Below are 21,792 nucleotides of genomic sequence, written 5' to 3'. Positions count from 1 at the left end.
GGGGAACTGATAAGGCTTTGAAATGTTTTAGAAAGGATTTTGCCTCAAAATTATTCTGAGCAGACAATCTTTCATTTCAGTCAGAGGTAGTCTTGACTGAATTCTATCTTAAAATGAGGGTTAAAGAATCCCCAAGTGTGCCCCATCCTAAATAGCAAGACAACTATATAAAGTTGGGGTCAAGTTGGGGTAAGTAAGCATTTCACTGTAAGTAACATTTTATTTTATTTTATCTGATGACAGCTGACATTGTGATGTGACCACTGTGCTAAAATATAAATACATAAATATCCTGTAGAAAAATAGATTGTATTTACAACCACTGGAAAATCATTCTGCACTGTGTGAATCTCTTGTGTTTCCACAAGTTTCCTATGTATTTAAGTTTTGAGCTTTGGCTGCCTACTTCATTTCCTACATGCCTTTTGAGAGCCCTCATCCTAGAATCTTCACTATGAATCCCCCAGTGACCCTTACAACAGTTCTATTAAAAATGGATGTACTTTGTTTCAGACTACTTGATCGTTTTTAGACTTCTATGTCCTTAGAGGATTTAAGCATAACTTCATGCACACCCACCCCTTTATAATGTATAACTAATAAAGAATAACTGCCTCTGTAGCCAAAATGTCAAGGTTTGTCCAAATCATTTTGCTTTTTGAAAAACTGTCAAACATCAACCAATGTGTTATAGATTAGGCAATTAGTAAAAAAAATATATGTTTGTTCTCAGTACACCTGAATTGATTATAAACTAGTAAGGAACTCTACATGCTTGTTTACTCTCCTTACCCACCTTGCCAGAGGCTAATACACAAATCCATGCTGACATTTCCTCCTTATGTCCCACATTATTGTTTCCCCTGCTTAACAGACATCCTGCTAATTTTTTTTTTTTCCCGTTTCAAATATTTTTTATTAAACACACACAAGAATGGTGTATAAGGTATACAAGACAGGTATACAATTCTTATCTAAACATAAAAGAGCATAAAGGAACAACAAGACCCAGAGTCCTGGGTGCAGAACAAATAATACAAAACACGACATACAAAACAAGGACACGTAGAAAGAAAGAGGGAAGATGTCCCCCCCCCCCCTCAACTGCTCGGGTGGCAGGGCCAGCACATGCTGCCCAAAGGTAGATTAGAATATTACAATTGAGAGTGCGTTAATAAGTACAAATTCACAGCGCCGACTCGTCCAAGTAGGAGAGGAAAGGCTGCCAGATTTGATCAAATGTTGATCATTTATTGTTCAGAATATATCTAATTCTTTCTAAGTGTACAGTGTTTGCCAATTCACTGAGCCATAATTTGGTAGAGGGCGCTTCCCTCCTCTTCCAAAACAACAAGATTAGTTTTTTTGCCGAGATGAGACCGTACGAGATTAGTTGTTTTTGGGGGTTGGTTAATCCGTTTAGGGACTCAGATACTCCCAGGATTATCAGAAGCGGGTCTGGATCTATTGAAGTCTCCAAAACTTCAGAGAGGATCCCAAAAATTCCACTCCAATAACCATGCAAGCTAGAGCATAGGGCAAAGCAGTGGAGTAGTGTACCCTGCGTAGCCTGACATTTATCACATGTAGGGGATGTCTCAGGAAATATCCTATGCAGTTTAGTTTTGGAATAGTGTAATCTGTGTAATACCTTGAATTGTATGAGACGATGTCTGGAATTAATGGAGCATGTGTGGATATACTCCAAGCTCTCTTCCCAGTCTGCCACCGAGATGTCAGTCCCTAGTTCTTCCTCCCATTTTGCCTTGATGGCATCAGTGGAAGGTGTGCTAACAGATTGAAAAACATCATATAGACGCGATATCAGTTTATCGGAGGTGGGGCATATTTTTATGCATCCGTCAAACATGGAAGGTTTAGCATTCCCAAATGTTGGGAGGTGTTTTCTAACGTAGTCTCTGATTTGTAGGTATCTGAAAAAATGACTTCTGGGAAGGTTATAAGTTTCCCTCAGCAACTCAAAGGAAGCAAAGGTCCCTTCTATGTATAAATCCCCTATGGTACTTATCCCCAACTCTCCCCATCGCTCAAAGGTGTTATCAAGGTTAGAAGGGGCAAAGGAGGGATTCCTGGCGACAGGGAGCATGAATGACATTGGTCTAAGCTCAAAGTGGACTTTAATTTGCTTCCAGATTCGAACTGTGCTATGTATAATAGGATTGTTACAATAAAGTGACATCTCCAGATTGACAGGCGACAAAATCACAGCGCCAATAGAGAAGGGGTGACACTCCTCACGCTCCATACTAAGCCAGCTGGATGCCGGAAGTACGTCATCCAGCAGAAACGTAACAATGCGGAGGTTAGCGGCCCAGTAATAAAATATAAAATTTGGGAGAGACAATCCTCCTTCCATCTTAGATTTACAGAGGTGTTTTTTACCTATCCTGTGTGTTTTATAATCCCAGATGAAAGGATTGATAATTGAGTCCAGTTGTTTATGAAAGGATTTAGGTATGAATACTGGGATGTTCTGATATAGGTAGAGCAGTTGTGGGAGGAAGACCATTTTAATGGCATTTATTCTTCCGAGCAGAGAAATTGGGAGAGTTCTCCAAAATAGTATGTTTGCTTTGAGTTTTTGTATCAGAGAGGGGAAATTATCTTTAAATAGTAAGGAGTATTGTTTGGTAACTACAATTCCTAGGTAGGTAAATTTTTCTGAAGATAACTTAAATGGGAGATGTTCTAGCCAGGAGGTATTTTGCGATCGTATGGGCATTAATTCACTCTTTCGTTCCAATTTATTCTGTATCCCGAGAAGGTACCAAACAAATTGATCACATCAAGAATAGCTGGGATACTAGCCTGGGGTTCTGTTACATAGAGGAGGATGTCATCTGCGTATAGGGAGATCTTATTTAGAGTATCTTTAGTATTATAGCCGTGTATTGCTGCATGAGATCTAATCGTCTGAGCGAGCGGTTCGATAATTAGGGCGAAGAGCATAGGCGACAGCGCACAACCCTGCCTTGTCCTCCTGTTGAGGTTAAATCGGGGCGACAATGATTGGTTAGTGAGTATTCTGGCACAGGGGTTCCTATATAAAAGCTGGATCCAATTTATGAACCTATCTCCAATATTACATTTCTGTAGGACCTTGAATAGATAGGGCCACTCAACTTGGTCAAAGGCCTTTTCGGCGTCAAGAGATATGACGGCAAGGTCCACGTTGGGTAACCTCTGAGAATACATAATATTGAAGAGGCGCCTGAGATTGAAGAATGAGTTTCTGTTAGGGATAAAGCCGGTCTGATCCGAATGGACCAATTTGCCAATTAAAGTGCTAAGCCTGTTAGCCAGAGTTTTTGCTAAAATCTTTTGGTCTGTATTAAGGAGAGATATTGGTCTGTATGACCCTACCTCTTCTGGATCTTTACCCTTCTTATGTATAACTGTAATGAACGCTTCGTCCAAAGTAGAAGGGAGAGCTCCATCCTCATTGGCCTGAACCAACATTTTGTGCAGATAGGGAGAGAGCATGTTGCTGAATGTTTTATAGAATTCACCAGGGTATCCATCTGGGCCCGGGGTCTTGCCACTCTTTAGAGATTTAATTGTTTCTCGAATTTCATCAAGAGATATTTCCTTATTCAGGAAGTTAGAATCTTCCTGGTTCAGGGCAGGAAGATTACAGTCCTCCAAAAATGTTTGCATAATTAAGGGGTTAGGATCCGCTTTAGATGTATATAGAGTCTCATAAAACTGCCGGAATCTGTCATTGATGTCTTTGGGGGAAGAGAGTAATTCCCCAGATGCAGATTTAACCCTGTGAATCATTCGGTCACTCACATTTTTTCGAAGTTGTCTGGCGAGTAATTTGTGTGGTTTGTCACCAAACTCAAAATATTTTTGCTTGGCATAGAGAAAAGATTTAGCAATTTTAGCTGAGAGAATCTGATTATATTCTAATTTTAAAGAGGTCATTTTTTAATGTTTCTCCATAGATGGGTGGCTAGCATTCTCCCTATCCAGTAAGTGAATTTGTCCCTCCAGTTCTTCCAGTTTTCCTCTGTTTTGCCTACTCCTGGCAGCCTGAAAGGAGATGATACAGCCTCTCAGATAAGCCTTCAGTGTTTCCCACAATAATGCTGGGGAGGTCTCTGTGTTGTCGTTGGTATCAAAGAAAAATGTAATTTGGTCTTTAAGATATTCACAGAATGTTGGTTCTGTGAGGAGCTGAGGATTCAACCTCCAGACCCTCTCGTTTGGTACAATGTCACCCAATCTCAGGGAGAAGGTGAGTGGACTGTGGTCCGAGATTATAATATCATGATACCTCACATTACAGGTATAGGGGAGTAGTCTAGCATCCAACAAAAAGTAGTCAATTCGATTGTAAACCTTGTGAACATGAGAGTAAAAGGAGTATTCCCTACCCGTAGGGTTAGCGATCCTCCATATATCAAATAAGTTCGAATTTTTTATGTAGGTATTCAAGAATTCGCTTGAATAGGAGGTAGGGGTTCGCCGGGTAGAGGATCTATCCAAATATTGGTCTAGCACACAGTTAAGGTCCCCTCCAATGACCAGGTTAGTATGGGAGATATCTGGAATCAGGGCAAGGACTCTTTTGAAAAAAGAGGGGTTGTCAATGTTTGGCCCATAGATATTTAGTAGAGTTACTGAGGTAGAGTGGATTTCTCCTATTGCGATCACATACCGACCCTCTTTATCCGCAATAGTCGTTTTATGTAGAAAGGGAATTCCTTTCCGTACCAGAATCGCTGTGCCTCTCGTTTTGGCAGAGAAGTTAGAGTGATGCACTTGCCCCACCCACCTACACTTAAGTCTGCCATGAGAGTTATTCTTCAGATGGGTTTCTTGCAAAAATATAATATCAGACGAGAGTGCTTTCAAGTGGGCTAGGACCTTGCCCCTCTTAATTGGTTCGTTTAAACCCTTGACAATCCAGGAAGTGAATGTAAGCCCCGCCCTCCTCTCGTTTGTAGTTCCTATGGTGGCCTGCATACCATGTAACTTGATAAAAAGGTAAGAAAGCGCACCAAACCATCACGATCAGCATATGTAGCACCTACACCCGAGCAGTATCCAACCCACCCTTCCCGCCCTGCAAGCACCTTTACTTCCCACCCTGTTCCCCTAATTTCCCCAATACTTACCCCCCCCCCCCCCCCCCCCCCCATCAACCCACATTTAACAGGCATGCACAAACAGGAGAGAAAAAAAAGGAAAAATAAAAATAATAAACACATTGTCTGGCCGATGCCAAAAAAGCACGGCGCGACCTCGAACAAGAGGTAAAACAGAAATAAAATCCCAACTATACGTTCACCTCTCACTATCCTAGAACTTCTACTAACATATGAACTGAGGAGGCTCCCGCGAGTTAAGTGTTCAGTTAACATCTAATAAACCTAAACAGAATAAGTTGCAACTTAAACATATTGCGCATTTAAGCGTCATCCTGGGTCAATCCCAGAGATAAGCAAGATATAGCCTCAAGATTATATTGCTAAGCACTGCCGGTCAAAAAATAAACCATCCGCAACCGACATAGTCAGCCGTACCTTTACATACTGTGGGTCAGGAGATCGGAACAAGGATTTGTTAAATTAAGCATTCCCCCCATAAACAAAATATGTTTAATAAAAATATATACATTATATATATATATATATATATATATACACATATATACATATATACATATATACATACACATATACATACATATATACATACACATACATATACACACACATACATACATACACACATACACATACACATATACACACACACACAGATATACATATACACATACACACATATACATACACACATATACACATACACATATATATATATATATACATACATACATACATACATACATACATACACACATACACATACATACATACATACATACATACATACATACATATGTATACATACCCACACAAAAAAATCATATATAAAAATATATATTTAAAGAATATGTATATACATCCATATGCACATATACACATACAAACATTCATACCCCAGAATAACAATCTACACTGATTTAAAATATACACATACATAATACTAAAATGCTAAGAGAAAATAGTAATAAAGTACAAATAGTAATTATATGTACGCACACCTAGACAGACATAAGCACTACAGAGGGCTGGTGGGACTCTAGTCGGGAGAGAGGCCCACGGCCAGACAAAGGCAGAACGGAACAAAACATCAACCTGCTAACCAGGTGTCTGCCCCCTCCCAACCATCACCCCCAGTCCCCTGCAAGCAATAAATAAATGGTATGGTAGTAAGAATAATGTAAGGATTGTAAAATAAATAACGAAACAAAACAAAAGTGGCGGAATATAAGTATATCCGTCCGAAGGTGTCAGTGATCAAACCTGGAAGTAAAAAATATGCATCGCTGAGCACAGCCGGGATGAAAGTGAATGTAACGTTAATTGAGATCTCTGACCGCCATCCATTGGTCTGCTCAGCGTCTTACATGTTCGGTAGCCCTTGTTGAGCCCGTTAAATACGTTTTCACCCAATATGGTATAGTATGGATTCGAGTCCATGAGCAGACCCTAACACGCAATAACAAGGCACTCTAACCTGTACGGGGGATTGGTGTATATCCCCGGATAAACTTCTCTGCGTCCAAAACCGAGGAGAGACAAATCTTCTCACCGGAAGGCGGGGTAATTCTTAGCCTTGCAGGGAAGAGTAAGGCTGGGCGAAGATGGAGTTTGTAGAGTTTGGTCATGACATCTCTGTAGTCGGCGCGATGCTTTGCCACATCGGGCGCATAATCCTCATAGACACGGAATGGATGCCCTTTATGTGACAGGTTGCCCCTCATTCGAGCTTCACGCAGGATAAGATCCTTGGTCTTGAAACTGTGACAGCAGATGATTACTGGGCGAGGACGTTTGCCCGGTCCAGGCACTGGGACAAGGGAGCGATGTGCGCGGTCCAGCTGGGGATCCGAATCCAAAACATCCGATCCCATTGCATCCTTCAATAGCTTGGCGAGGAAGTCGGTGGGGCGAGAGCCCGCCTCTACCCCCTCTGCCAGACCAACAACGCGAAGGTTATTACGTCTGGATCGGCCCTCCAGGTCCACCACTTTCACAGAAAGCCTCTGCACAGTATCCTGCAATGACGTGCATAGCTTCTCTAACTCGTCGATCCTACCAGCGTTGAATTCAGAAGCTTTCTCAAGGTCCACAATACTCTGGCCATGCGAAGCGACCGTTCGAATGATGCTCTCGATTTTGGTGTCCAGTTCAGCAATAGTGGTCTTAAGATCCTCAGCTATAGCAACACGTAGCTCCCCCAAAGCCCGGGTAAGTTCTGTAAGTGTCACCTTGTTGCAGGTGCCTCCCGCCATGTCTGTCTCGTTGTTTAGTGGGGAGTAGGCCTCCGCTGTGGATTTATTGTCCTTTGGTCGCTTATTACTCGGCATTTTCATATAAAAAGTTACAATCTTGTATTAGAAAGAAACGTTTGTTGTAAAAAGTGCCATAAAGTAGGTTAAATTAGATTATTTCGCAAAAAAGTTGCAGGAGCCTCTCACGCACAGCCGTTCACTCCAACATGCTAGCTCCGCCCCCCGACATCCTGCTAATTAACAATGTAAAAAATAAAGGAGGGATATTGTTCCAGACTATTGGATTTGGGAGTCAGGCATGAGTAAACGGACATGAGTCCAGAGACTGTCCAGCAAACAGTGGCTAACCACAACAAAAAAGTGATACAATACGGTCAAAATCATACTGTCAGGAAAGACCTGGTATGTCCTTTTCAGAAGACCTGTCAACTGATCTCTGTATCTCAAACTGTAACTCTAGAGGTCCAGTTGAGTAACACTGTTATCTACAATATTTTAAATACCATCCTGTTCTGTCAATGATAATCTTGGTATCTGACATACTGTAACTGTAGAGGTATTTTATTCCTATCCATATGCAATATTGTAAACACCATTCTTAAGTCACCACAAATGCATAAACTAAATCTCTTTTCCTGTCATTTGCTAGGTTTCCGTCCAATTGGCTACAGATTTTCATGCAAATATTCAAACTTCTGCATGACAAATTATGCATATATTCCCACCAGTGTGTTTCCATCAAATTGACTTGTTACAGATTAAGACGTAGTGCACATAAAATAACTTTTGCGGTTAAATTCCCATGTACCAAATAATAAAAACCTATTGGGTTTCCATCGCATTTTCAACTCTATTGATGGTTTTGTCACAAAATTGTTTGCGTTATATAGAGAATGTGCCCACTCTGGTCTAGGCACGTGTGCTCTAGCAAACAGCTCGCTCAAACGGCAGAGCATCGATCATCAGAGCATTCTCGAGTCATAGTGGGAGGACCACACAATATCAATGCGTGACTCTCTAAGTTTACTTCGATATTATGGTTATTATATAAATATTTGCGCATAAAAGGCATTTCCACCGCCATTTCTCGCATAATTCATTTTACCGACACAAAAACATCCAACCTTGTCTAGCGCATTTTGTTTTGTTGACATTTGGAAGGTTGACAGACAAATTTGCTGTTTCCATCAGGCCTGTCGTGAAATTTTTTATCCATCATGTCCTTTTGTCACGCCCTGACCTTAGAGAGCTGTTTTATTTCTCTATTTGGTAAAGTCAGGGTGTGATTTGGGGTGGACATTCTATGCTGTGCATTTCTATGTTGGCCTATGTGCAACCTGGTCAGGCCCCAGAACAACAACCATCGATGGCTACTTTGTGTCCTCACCCTGTTAGGACACAGGAATGTCCCGATCACCTTAAAGACTTTGAATCAGAGCTTACAAATCAAATCAAATCAATCAAATCAAATTGTTTTAGCCACATGCGCCGAATACAACAGGTGTAAACCTTACAGTGAAATGCTTACTAACGAGTCCCTAATCAACAATGCAGTTTCAAAAAATACAGATAAGAATAAGAGATAAAAGTAACAAGTAATTTCAGTGCAGCAGTGAAATAACAGTAGCGAGACTATGTACAGGGAGGTACCGATCAGAGTCAATGTGCGGGGCACCGGTTATTTGAGGTAGTGTGAACATGTAAGTAGAGTTATTAAAGTGACTATGCATAGATGACAACAGAAAGTAGCAGCGGTGTAAAGAGGGTGTGTGTGGGGGGGGAGCACTGAAAATAGTCTGGGAGTCTAGATCTTCAGGAGTCTTATGGCTTGGGGGTAGAAGTTGTTTAGAAGCCTCTTGGACCTAGACTTGGCGCTCCGGTACCGCTTGCCGTGCGGTAGCAGAGAGAACTGTCTATGACTAGGGTGGCTGGAGTCTTAGACAATTTGTAGGGCCTTCCTCTGACACGCCTGGTGTTGAGGTCCTGGATGGCAGGAAGTTTGGCCCCAGTGATGTACTGGGCCGTACGCACTACCTCTGTAGTTCCTTGCGGTCGGAGGCCGAGCAGTTGCCATACCAGACAGTTATGCTCTCCATGGTGCAGCTGTAGAACCTTTTGAGGATCTGAGGACCCATGACAAATCTTTTCAGTCTCCTGAGGGGGAAAAGGCATTGTCATGCCCTCTTCATGACCGTCTTGGTGTGCTTGGACCATGTTAGTTTGTTGGTGATGTGGACACCAAGGAACTTGAAGCTCTCAACCTGCTCCACTGCAGCCCCGTCGATGAGAATGGGGGCGTGCTCGGTCCTCTTTTTCCTGTAGTCCACAATTATCTCCTTTATCTCCTTTGTCTTGATCACATAAATATATTTTCAATTTGAGGTCTTTCGCTGTGCTGAAAATCAAGTATAGTTTGGTGGCAACGGCAGTGTCCTGTTTTTCTGGGAGCAGTTTTCAGTTGTGTACATTGCATATGTCTTAGTAAAACGCCCTCAATGTTTGAAAATGTGAAGAGTGAGAGAAGTGATGGATGTTGAGAGAATCGTTTGTAGATTTGTAATCAAAAGGAGCAAAACTAATTTAAAAGCAGAACAAATGATTTGGAAACTAATTTAAAAATAGTCTTTCATTTGAACTTTTCAAACAACCAACCCTATTGAATCAATTTCACTCTTGCCTGCAGTTACTACCTTTGGTTAGATGACTTGGATCTTTGCTTTCACTGCCAGTTTTTTTTTCAATCGCGAGTTTTGGTGGTTTTATTTTTTCCTACTCAGTTGTGTAATTTTATGATTTCATGTCTATAGACTGTTTAGTGAGGAGCTAAACCGGAAATTGCTTCTGCTACATTTTTCAAGTACCATCCCTGAGATGACTAATACAAGAAATGATTGACAGTCATTTTCAGCGATCTATATAACCGGTCTAGTTTCCTGATCATATTGGAGCTCCCTGCTATGTGTTGCTCTGAATGTCTTAGTCTAACGTCTGTAACTAGATGCTTAAAAACCTGTAGAATGAGAGTAGTTACTCAATATTTTTCTGTTGTTCAAGGCTCAAACTCCTATGGGTCCATTTGGCAAAACCACTCCCACCATCACTGACCGAAGTTGCAGCCATTGTGTCCATTCCAAATAGCCTATATTTTTTGTATTTAATTACTTGTAAACTTCATACTTTTTAGTAGTTCCAATAGGCCTCCAGTGTTGTTGTTTGCTTGAACAGTCACTGAGGCTGAATTTAACGTTAAACGATAGCTTTTTCAGATGCAGCAGGTTTAGATACTTTGCTAACTAGCATTGATAGCTTAGCACCAAATATACAGGCAGAGAGACTAGGATTCCTGTATATTTTTCCTGTAAATGTTATTCTTTAAACAGGCTTAATGTTACATCAGAATTTCTGAACCAAGACCCGCAACATCACAAGACTTTCTTGAACGCTTACGAAACAAACCAAGCAGACCAGGGCAGGGTTTGACAAGTGAACAATTCTTGCATTGGTTGTTATTTTTGTCAATCTACAGGCACAACCTGAATTCGAGCCAATAATAAGTAGTTGAACATGTTACTCCACAACCTTGTGAAAATTCCATGTTTTCATTTTAGTCAAAAACAACTTTATCGAAGGAGTGCCTTTTGATTTGACAGCCTGCGATTTGAGATTCTTGGATCCAACAGTCGTGTCTTTGTGAGACGCAGAGTAGGTGAACGGATGATTTCTGCATGTGTGATTTCCACCGTGAAGCATGGAGGAGGAGGTGTGATGGTGTGGGGGTGCTTTGCTTTATTTAGAATTCAAGGCACACTTAACCAGGTTTGTGTTTGGTGTTGGTGTCATTTGTTTTTCAACAGGACAAAGACCTAACCCACCTCCAGGCTGTGTAAGGGCTATTTGACCAAGATGAGTGATGGAGTGATGCACCAGATGACCTGGCCTCAACCCAATTAAGATGGTTTGAGATTAATTGGACCGCAGAGTGAAGGAAAATCATTCCAACAATTGCTCAGCATATGTAGGAACTCTTTCAAGACTGTTGAAAAAGCAGTCCAAGTGAAGCTGGCTCATGTCAAGAGTTATCACGGCAAAGGGTGGCTACTTTGAAGAATCTCAAATATAAAATATATTTGGATTTGTTTAACACTTTTTTGGTTACTACATGACTCCATATGGGTTTCATAGTTTTGATGTCTTCACTATTCTACAATGTAGAAAATAGTAAAAATGAAGAAAAACCCTTGAAGGAGTGGGTGCATCCAAACTTCTGAATGGTACTGTATAGCTTACACCAAAGGGTAAAAGCTATATATTTTGAGCAAAATAGTGCATCTCAGCATCTTTGGTCTAAGATTTATGCTTAATGATGTGGACTGCAAATTACATCATGATGGGAGTAGGCCTGGGCTCACAGAAATAAGAATGAATAGAATGGGCTTGGAACTCTAACCCTGGAAAATGATTGGTAACTTCATGGGTACACTCCCAGTGGCTGCCTGGTATTGTGACGCAATAATGTCAATGTTTTTTTGGAATTTCTATGAATTCTTATTTCTAAGCCAGTTTAATATTCAGTAGCATTCAAGCTTTGGCAACCTCAGATGAAGTACGATGTTTTCCCGGCTCATTTTGGAGAACGAATTAGGCGTGTAGCATGGACGGCGACAAGGCGCGAAAAGTAAGTCAATTTCTATCGCTACAGGCCTACCTTGAAATGATTGACTGTAGACAGTTATTGTATTGATTACACCGAAAAATGTATGGAAAAGTGCATGTCTGAGGTCATGTGTAAATCCACTGTCGCAACATCGAGTCTATAAAATGGATCGATTTGGCTTAGATCATTGTGTGTTAGGAATTGCCATTTAATCAGACCCGTATGCCCGAGACCGCTCACGGCACACCCTGCGTTTACTAAGGGGGAGGTCGAAATCGATGAGGGGGCACTTTTTGGGGGGTTGTTGCATTGGAATTATATTGAATTCTGCTTATATCACATGCTGAGACTCAGAGATCATTGAGTGCATTTGAAGTAAAGTAGGTTGGTGCAAAATCTGTAGTATTTCCGCTGCGTATCAGCACCATGTACAGTGCCCTACACACTAAAGCAAGTCCGTTTGGTAATGAATATAGGCTACAAGATAGATAGGGTAATTCACTTATTACAAACAGCCTATATTTTACCAAAATAATACAAAACTAAATGCTGAAAATAGCCTAGTAACCTAGTTATTCATGCATGCAAACAAAAATAGGCTACTGAATAGCAGTTTGGCTTAGAATAGCCTAATGACACAACTGTGAATGCAACGAATGAACGTGAACAGAACAAAACAGCGGTACCAAGTAGTATGACTAGTAAACAAAATGTCAGATTGATAAAGATATCACACAATCTAATTTATATTTAGTCTAGTTACTTTAACAGTAAACAAATTCAGCAAACAAAAGGCAAATAACCAAAACATAGTCCACAGCCCGCAACATTGAGATGCAGCCATGTGCAACAGTATAGACTTGATGCCAGTCCCCTCGCCCCGACCTAGGCGCGAACCAGGGACGCTGCACACGTCAACAGTCACTCTCGAAGCATCGTTAACCAGCGCTCCACAAAATCCGCGGCCCTTGCAGAGCAAGGGGAACCACTACTTCAAGGTCTCAGAGCAAGTAACGTCACCGATTGAAACGCCACTAGCGCGCACCACCGCAAAGGAGCTAGCCATTTCACAGCAGCAACACATGCACAGCTGTCTTTCCAAAACAACTGGCCCGCTTCAAACATGGAAAGTCGTGCTGCTCAGGGGTTCAGCAACACTTGTGATATGGCACAATACACTTCTGTGGATCAATTAAGCAATGCCAGCCTACCATAAATACGTTTCCAATATGTACTATTCCATTTACAACCACTTAACCAATAGGCTACAAAGAAAACCATAATAGAATGTATCTACTGTATTTCTGTGATTAAACATACCAATATGTACAGTGCTTTCAGAAAGTATTCACACCCCTTGACCTTCTCCACATTATGTTGTGTTACAGCCTGAATATAACATTTATTAAATTGAGTTGTTGTGCCACTGATCTACACATAATACCCCATAATGTAAAAGTGGAATTAAGTTTTTTAGACATTTTTACAAATTAATAAAAAATTAAAAGCTGAAATATCTTGAGTCAAAAAGTATTCAACCCCTTTGTTATGGCAAGCATTGGCTGACTGGGACAAAAATACTGAAAAAATACTGAATAAATGCCTAATAGGTTACCATTGGCTCATAATACCTTATATTAATTTGGCTAATTAGTGCCTGGCCATCATCAAATCAAAATATATTGGTCACATTCCCAGAATACAGGATGTAAATGTTGCAGTGAAATGCTTACTCACAGGCTCTCCTCAACAATGCAACACACACACACATACACACAGACATAAATACAACCAAGTAATATAAACATATTTTAAAAAGGAGTAAGGGTAGTAGGAATATATACTATGAATATACTATGAGGATACTATGAATATACTATGAATACTACAGAATATGCTGGGATGGAAAGGTAAAGAAAGAACATACCTAGTCAGTTGCACAACTGAATGCATTCAACTGAAATGTGTCTCCTGCATTTAACTCAACCCCTCTGAATCAGAGAGTTGCAGTGGGGTGTTCGTAGTAAGGATAACTGGCTACTATTTGGAACTTTGTGAGGTGAGCTTTCTGGTGCCCAGAAACGCTGAGGCATCACCCAAGTGGGTGCTACCCAGAGTGGAAGAGAAATCCAGTGGCTATAAGACTCAGGCTGGTTCCCAGTCTAGCCCTCTACAAGATCATCAGCAAACTCCATCACCATCATCTACCATTCTCTGACCAGCTCTCCCCGCTCAAGCCATGAACGGACCCTCCATCTTCGGAGGATGCAGCTTTCAAAGACTTGGCCTCTATTGGTTGACCTGTCCTGATACATTGCTTGTTTGTTTTTTGTTGTTGAAGCGCTTTGAGAATCTATGAAAAGCGCTACAGAAATGCCATATATTATTATTATTACTACTACTAATATTATTATCAATACTATTACTACTATTATTACTATAATTATTACTATTGTTATTATTACTATTTTTATTATTATTATTACTATTTATATTATTACTATTATTACTGTTGTTATTATTCCTACTATTATTATTATTACTATTATTACTACTATTATTATTATTATTACTATTATGGACTCTGCATGGTCAATCCGAATTCTGCATTGGCCGCAGAAGTCAGAGCATTCATGCTTCTTGCGCTTTGCGGATGTCAGGGATCCCGCCGGAACTTTCATTACGCACACCTGTCCCCTATTCCCACTGATTAGGACTTGTATAAGTGTGCCCTTTGGTTTCCATTGGACTTTTGATTATTATTACAATGTCCGTTGGTGCGCATGAGTACCTGTGCTGTGTGTTTTTGGCTTTCGTGCCCTTGTGGATTGCGCAGATGATTACGGGTCTCGTAATCATCGGGACGAGACCCGTAATCATCTGCGCAATCCACTGCCTTCTTCAGCTTGATGATGGAATGGCCAGCTTTCCATGCCAGGATGTTTTCCTTTTTCATTCCGGCCACCTCCACCTTGCCTGCATTGGAAGTAGCGACCACATGGAGGAAGTCCCCGAAGTCGTACACCACACCTCCAGGTCGAGCTTTCATTTCCTGTTCCACGACGTGGTGGAAACTGTCTGCACTCATGAAGGTGTGTCCTTGCTCGAAGAACTTGAGGGTGATGTCCTCCATCAAAGTTGAGTCAGCATTGACAACGCTCAGCAGTGATGTTAGGAGGCACCAGTTTTTGTTTTGAGAAGTGCAGTTATCCACCCAATACACTGCATGCTTGACATCTCTCTCACTCTCCAGTGCTGTTACGTAAGATGAAGTAATCTACTCTGCCTTCCCGAACAGCTGTTCCTTCATGCCATACCACTGAGATTGTTTACTTCTTCTTTTGAGACTTCTTTCCAATGGTGGCGAATGTCTCGTGATAGGCAACGATTCTTCTTGTGAACAATGCTGTTTTCACACCTGGCATGCGAGGGAGCATGATGACTTTTTGCATATCAACGCTCTTCACAGACCAGTCCTCAGGCCAATCCTTCTGTGCATCAGCCTGGTAATTGCTTCTGCTCTGCCCTGCAGACTTCTTATGTTCCTCATATCTTCCACATTGAATGCAGTCGGGGTTGGTGATGGTGAATTCAGGTGCTGCATGGCTGTTGTCTTGGCAGGCTTGGGTTTCCATGGCCTCATTCTCCCTGTGCTCCATCTTCAGATGATGACCCTGCACCAAACAGAGCTTGCACTCCTCCTCTCCAATCTTCACAAAGCTGATGTTCCTTCCCTTTACTGCCTTGCGATAGGTTTCATAACCGCAGCTGGCATCTTTGTTCTTCTCCTTGTAGTCATTATGCATGAACCGAATATTGACGTCACTAGGGAGGTAGAAACGATGTGGGGCATGCTCTCGTCTGTAGTGCCTGATTTGGGGATGTAAGGACTCAATGTGTTGCAGGATTGGATTCATGTTCAATTTGCTCGCTGAAGCTTTCTTTCCCCTCTGATCCTTTGGTGGAATCAGTTTGGTTGTGATTGACTTGCCCATCATTGTGACAATCAACCTGTCATTTTTGGGGTGGTAGCCCAATGTTGTCAGAAAAAACACTCTGCACACCTGTTGTGCAGAACCGCTCTGGTTTAGAAGATGGTACAGAAACGACCTGCTGCGTCGACTGTAAGCACCAAGTGTAACATTTTTCTTAGATTGCTGTGTGTAACGGATGTGAAACGCTAGCTTAGTTAGCGGTGGTTCGCGCTAAATAGCGTTTCAATCGGTGACGTCACTTGCTCTGAGACCTTGAAGTAGTAGTTCCCCTTGCTCTGCAAGGGCAGCGGCTTTTGTGGAGCGATGAGTAACGATGCTTCGAGGGTGACTGTTGTTGATGTGTGCAGAGGGTCCCTGGTTCGCGCCCGGGTATGGGCGAGGGGACGGTCTAAAGTTATACTGTTACATGTGCCACCGTGTGGAAGATCTATGTCCTCTTCTCCTTATAATTAATCTCCCATTCATTTTCCCATATTTCCTTTCGCCTAACCTCTGAAATAATCTGAGTACATTGCCTCGTGCATTTGGGACCACATGGTTTGCCCATTGGTGGAATCTTGGATTTCTTATTTGATAGGTGTTCTGGAGTTGTGTCCACGGGCTCAGCTGCCACTTGTGCTGGAACATCCAACTCTGAAGGTGGATGATACTCTTCATCATCATCATCATTGACAATTTATTTATCTTCTGATAGTCTGATGTCTAATGAGTCAGAGACCACCCACTGGTTCTCTCTTTCTTCAAATAGTGTTGACACTGTGACTTCAGTTAAAGGGGGTATGATTCTAATGATTCTAATCTGTCATGGATGATAATAATTAATAGTGACATTTTCTGGTGTGCAAACACATGATCATAATCCTTTTCAGTTATTCTATAATATAGGATATAATCAATGTTGATTTTATCTTGTGCAAACATTATCTTAATCATTTTCACTGTCAAAACTCAGTTCATCTATTAATTTCATACCTGCTCCCAAAAAGGCTCTTACATTTTCATTTTTATTTACAAATACAAAAATATTGCATGGATGGACATTGACAGGAATAAAACCTAGTATTGACGTGGTTGTACTGTCCTAATACACCCTCACATGGCAACTTTGATCCGCATTGATACTAATCATCTAGGCCACAGGGATTGGTGGAAGTCATGCAAAACAGTTTTTTCCGCATTCATGTAAAGATGGCACTGAAGCAGACACGTTGAGCACACGTTTGGCATGTCAAAGCTTGTTGTACTAATTACATATGCCACCAACAAAGGTGATGGATACAATTTGGGATTTTAACTTCCCTGACCAGGACAGTCACGCAATACTGGAATATAAAAGAAAACCAGAAACATGTGAGTGGATATATTATTAATGAGCTAGCAATGCTGTGTTTGCGCTCATCCGGAAAAAGAGTGTGCGTGGCTTTTGACAATTCAGTATGGGGTGCACGTGGCTAAAGATCGTGTGTGTGTGGTGTAACGTTACGGATTCAAATAACCCATTGAATGTCAGAATACAACTAAAAGGATGATATTAAATCCAGGTATAATAGATTGAAGCTAGTATAAACTGCTGATCGTCTCTTATGGGAACATGTAGCACAAATCTATTGATTCATGCTAATGCTAGCTAGGTAGGTTTTGAAGTTTTGCGCGTCAGTTTTAGCTAAGTGGTTGTCACTGGCTAGAATTCGTGTGTATGGTGTACTGATTCAAAGAAACCAGCAGATGAAATTTCAGAATATAATTGATTATATGGCTAATAGATTGATGTTAGTATCAATTGTAGATCTCTTATGAGAGCAGGGAGCATTGTTAGTCTATGCTAGCTAGCTAATTAATTTTGATGTCAGATGTACTTAGCTAGCTAGTTCTTACCAGTGTCTGGATGTCGGCGTTTCAGGGCAAGTTCAACCATCATTTCCCCCCGGGAATGCTGTGCCATGGTGTTGTATCCCTAGATTAGCAATGTATGTGTGTGTAGCTGTCAGTCAGTGTCATACAGGTTCAATTGCATCACTATCAGAATAGAATGATATGATACAAAGGTAAAACGCAGTAACTGCAGCCAATGGCAGGTTGAAACTAAGCTAAAAGGCAGTAAGTTCAGTTACTGCCATTTACCTTGGTTTCACAGTAAATTTTTGCAGTTACTGCTAAACTCAATACAATAGAGGCAGGATACTTGTCCACTGACTCGCCAAACATGACCCTGTGTGAACCAAGGTCCTTTACACCACCAATTAATCCACACATAAAACGGTCAACCGAATCGTTTCTAGTCATCTCTCCTCCTTCCAGGCCTTTTCTTCTCTTGATTCTATATTGCGATTGGCAACTTTCATAAATTAGGTGCCTTACCGCCACTGACCTCTTTGGTTGTTCAGTCACCCACGTGGGTATAACCAATGAGGAGATGGCACGTTGGTACCTGCTTCTATAAACCAATGAGGAGATGGGAGAGGCAGGACTTGCATTGGGATCTGCAACAGAAATAGAACTGTCTTCTATTTTAGCCCTTTGCTATGCAGATGCTCGTTGGCGCGCCCAAGCAGTGTGGGTGCAATAATTGAATAATATAGACGTAGTCGTGGTAATGCTTTAAATCCATCACTGCAAATGACTGACAATTTCGACATCGAATACATGTGGATTACATTTTAGGGTTGAGATATGATTCTGTGGAAGGCTTGGCAACAGAGTGCACGTGTTGCAGCAAGCCCAGGCACAACTGGAGGTCTGCTTTATGGAGCGGGCACACCATAAATAAGCCTGTAGACTATATCAGTAGGTTAAGGCTACAATATCCTTTCATAGTGTTTATATCAGTACAACAACATAGGTCTATCAGATAGCGGACGTTTACTTGAGGGCATCGGGCCTACCTTTTCTGGAGACACAGGATAATCAAGTTTCAGTTATGACATCACTTGTTTACAATATTAGTCAATATACCTACTATGTCAAAAAGTGCGGGCAAAGAAGAAGAAAATGTGAGTAGGCCTAGGATAATGCTTTGTTCGTTCTTCATATTAATGTCGCTTCACATTTGTATAATTCTAAAGATGGACGATGAAAGTCTATGAGATTAATATGTAGCCTACAGAATGTCATCATGTAGGCCTACGGCTAGTTGACTAGTTTAAGAATAGTTTAACAATGTAAATGGATCAAACTAATTTGTTTTAGAGATAAGCTTGATTCAACATTTTTCATGCAAGTGAATTGGCAAAAGGTGGAATTATTACAAACCAAGTGACAGGGATGGGGTCTACTATCAAAACCATTACCAAAACCCCACGTCTATAAAGTTCTGTCATGATTGTCTCTGTCTTTGTAGGGGTTACAGGAAGCCCCAGAAAGGACATTCCCTGTATTCTTCAGAGGAAAACTGGGAGAGCAGGTTGGTGTGATAGTATGACATTCCAAATTATCTGAGATCCTCAATTTCTTTCAAATGAAATGTTACCTAATTATATATTTTTAATTACTTTCTTCCCATTTCCAGTCCTAATTCCAAAACCATTTCCACTGTAGTATCCATTGCCCTGACATTGAGGTTTGTTAAAACACAATCCACAGCTCCATCAGGAGACCCCAGGGTTTGACCTGTTGGACCCCAACATGAGAGTCATAGATGTTAGTTATAACTGCCTCCACGACAAACACCTGAAGAGTTTTTTCCGCCATCCGGAAAGGAAGAAGCGGCTGGTGAAGCAAGGCCTCATCACCTCAAATGAGAAGGCAAGGCAGACCTCCCTTTTCTTTCCAAAATCTAAAAGTGACACTTATATGGAACTAAGAAAATTGGACAGGTGTAAGCAATATGATGGCTAGGTGAAATGTTTGCCATTTTGCTTAGTTTACACAAATCCAAATCTACATATGGTCATTGTTAGTGCAAGTTGTAAAAGAGAATGTGTTCTTAATGTCTTACCTGGTTAAATAAAGGCAAAATCAATCAATATTGGGGTTTCGGGTAGAGGTAGATTTGGGATTGGGTGTTTGTACACATGAACTTCCTCTAAAAATGGCTCTTTTGTGGCTCCTCCCTTTCAGGTGCTGTGCACGTGTAAAGAGTACAATCGCTACAGTAGCTACATCAAGTCAGTTCAGTTGCTGTGGGAGAAGCAGTGCTGTGCCCAGCAGGTTAGAGTGGTCTGCTTTCTAGATGCATAATTATAAAAACACAAATGCTATATTGTAAGACACCTTTCCATGCGTTTTATTCCAACTGTGTATGTAACTTGCTGTCGCTCATGGATCGGGAAAGGGTTTTCTGATCACGTAACAAGACCAGGAAAAACTTGTGGAAGGGTGCAAATTAATCTCTATCTCTCTCTCTCTCTCAGAAAATGCTTTTGAAGCAGTTCCTAGTCTTGCAGCAGCAAGGGGAGGTTCCGTCCCACATCTCACTGACGGATGTTAGAGATTGGCTCATTGCCAAGGGTAGAAACTACTTCAAGAACACGTGAGTGTTATTAGAATCTTTTACTCAAATTTGTTAAAAAAACATAAGCAAAGGTGTGGAATCACATTGACCTATCTAGCAATAACTTAAGAAATAGAAATGGTGGACAGTTTGAGTTGTAGAAAAATTAAGGTTAATCATGTTTTATGTTCCCTTGTATGTGAAGGTTTCAGAGTGAAATGGAAGAGGGGAAGAACCTTCACTTGGCCGAACTGGCTTGGGATGTGAAACGACGCCTCAGGCTTAAGGAGCTGGAAAGAGAAGTGTGCAGGGAGCTGCGCCTGGAGCGCCGAATCCGCTGGTCGGTGATTGGACAGGTAAGGATGGAACAGCGGCACTCCTAGGGCTGATATCAACTCACAGTTGCTTAAGCAGCAGTAGGACCTCAGTGTTTCTGTTGGTATCTTCATCCATTTGCCTCTCTTTCTCACCCGTCTCTCTTAGCCTGGTAGCCAGATGGCAGATTGGAGACCCCTGGGCATGGAGACACACACACCTCTGGGAATGGACTCTCCCTTCAGACACTCCACCTCCTCGATGGACACTCTTTCCAGTCAGATCTCAACTGAGAACCTCGAGGTTGCTAGGCTACATACTGCCAGACCACAAACAACCAGACCACGTTCTGCCAGACCACCAACTGAAAGACCTAGCAGTGACTCTGATCACTCTGGAACCTTGTCTTCTGTGATGACCTGCTCACCACATTCAGCTAGCCCGTCAGTGGTAGGTCATTTTGGTCATGAACATGTTCCCAGCTTTCACTCTTTGGGGGCTGTAGACATATTACTGCTTCCCTGTCTCCCATCTACTGGGAAATCCATATCTAAGTACAGTTGCAAGAAAAAGTATGTGAACCCTTTGGAATTACCTGGACTTCTGCGTAAATTGGTCATAAAATGTTGTCTAAGTCACAACAATAGACAAACCCAGTCTGCTTAAACTAATAACACACAAACAATGATACTTTTTCATGTCTTTATTGAACACACGGTGTAAACATTCACAGTGCAGGGTGGAAAAAGTACACTCAGTAAAAAAATAAACTTCCCTTTTTCAGGACCCTGTCTTTCAAAGATAATTCGTATAAATCCTATTAACTTCACAGATCTTCATTGTAAAGGGTATAAACACTGTTTCTCATGCTTGTTCAAAGAACCATGAACAATTAATGAACATGTATCTGTGGAACGGTCGTTAAAACACTAACAGCTTGCCTCCCGGGTGGCGCAGTGGTTAAGGGCGCTGTACTGCAGCGCCAGCTGTGCCATCAGAGTCCTGGGTT

At 41.4% G+C, this 21,792-nt stretch overlaps 1 long non-coding RNA gene across 1 annotated transcript; it reads left to right on the top strand.

The window, feature by feature from the left end:
- Positions 1-20,108: 20,108 nt before the first annotated feature.
- Positions 20,109-20,761, top strand: LOC139395852 (uncharacterized). The gene is made up of 3 exons (XR_011630637.1): positions 20,109-20,185; positions 20,389-20,507; positions 20,674-20,761. It is a non-coding gene; the product is annotated as an uncharacterized lncRNA (long non-coding RNA).
- Positions 20,762-21,792: the final 1,031 nt, after the last annotated feature.

The sequence above is a fragment of the Oncorhynchus clarkii genome, unplaced genomic scaffold, assembly GCF_045791955.1.
Source record: "Oncorhynchus clarkii lewisi isolate Uvic-CL-2024 unplaced genomic scaffold, UVic_Ocla_1.0 unplaced_contig_2330_pilon_pilon, whole genome shotgun sequence".
Taxonomy (NCBI): domain Eukaryota; kingdom Metazoa; phylum Chordata; class Actinopteri; order Salmoniformes; family Salmonidae; genus Oncorhynchus; species Oncorhynchus clarkii.
The sequence above is the reverse complement of the archived record's forward strand: the minus strand, read 5'-3'. Positions and strand labels throughout refer to the sequence as shown.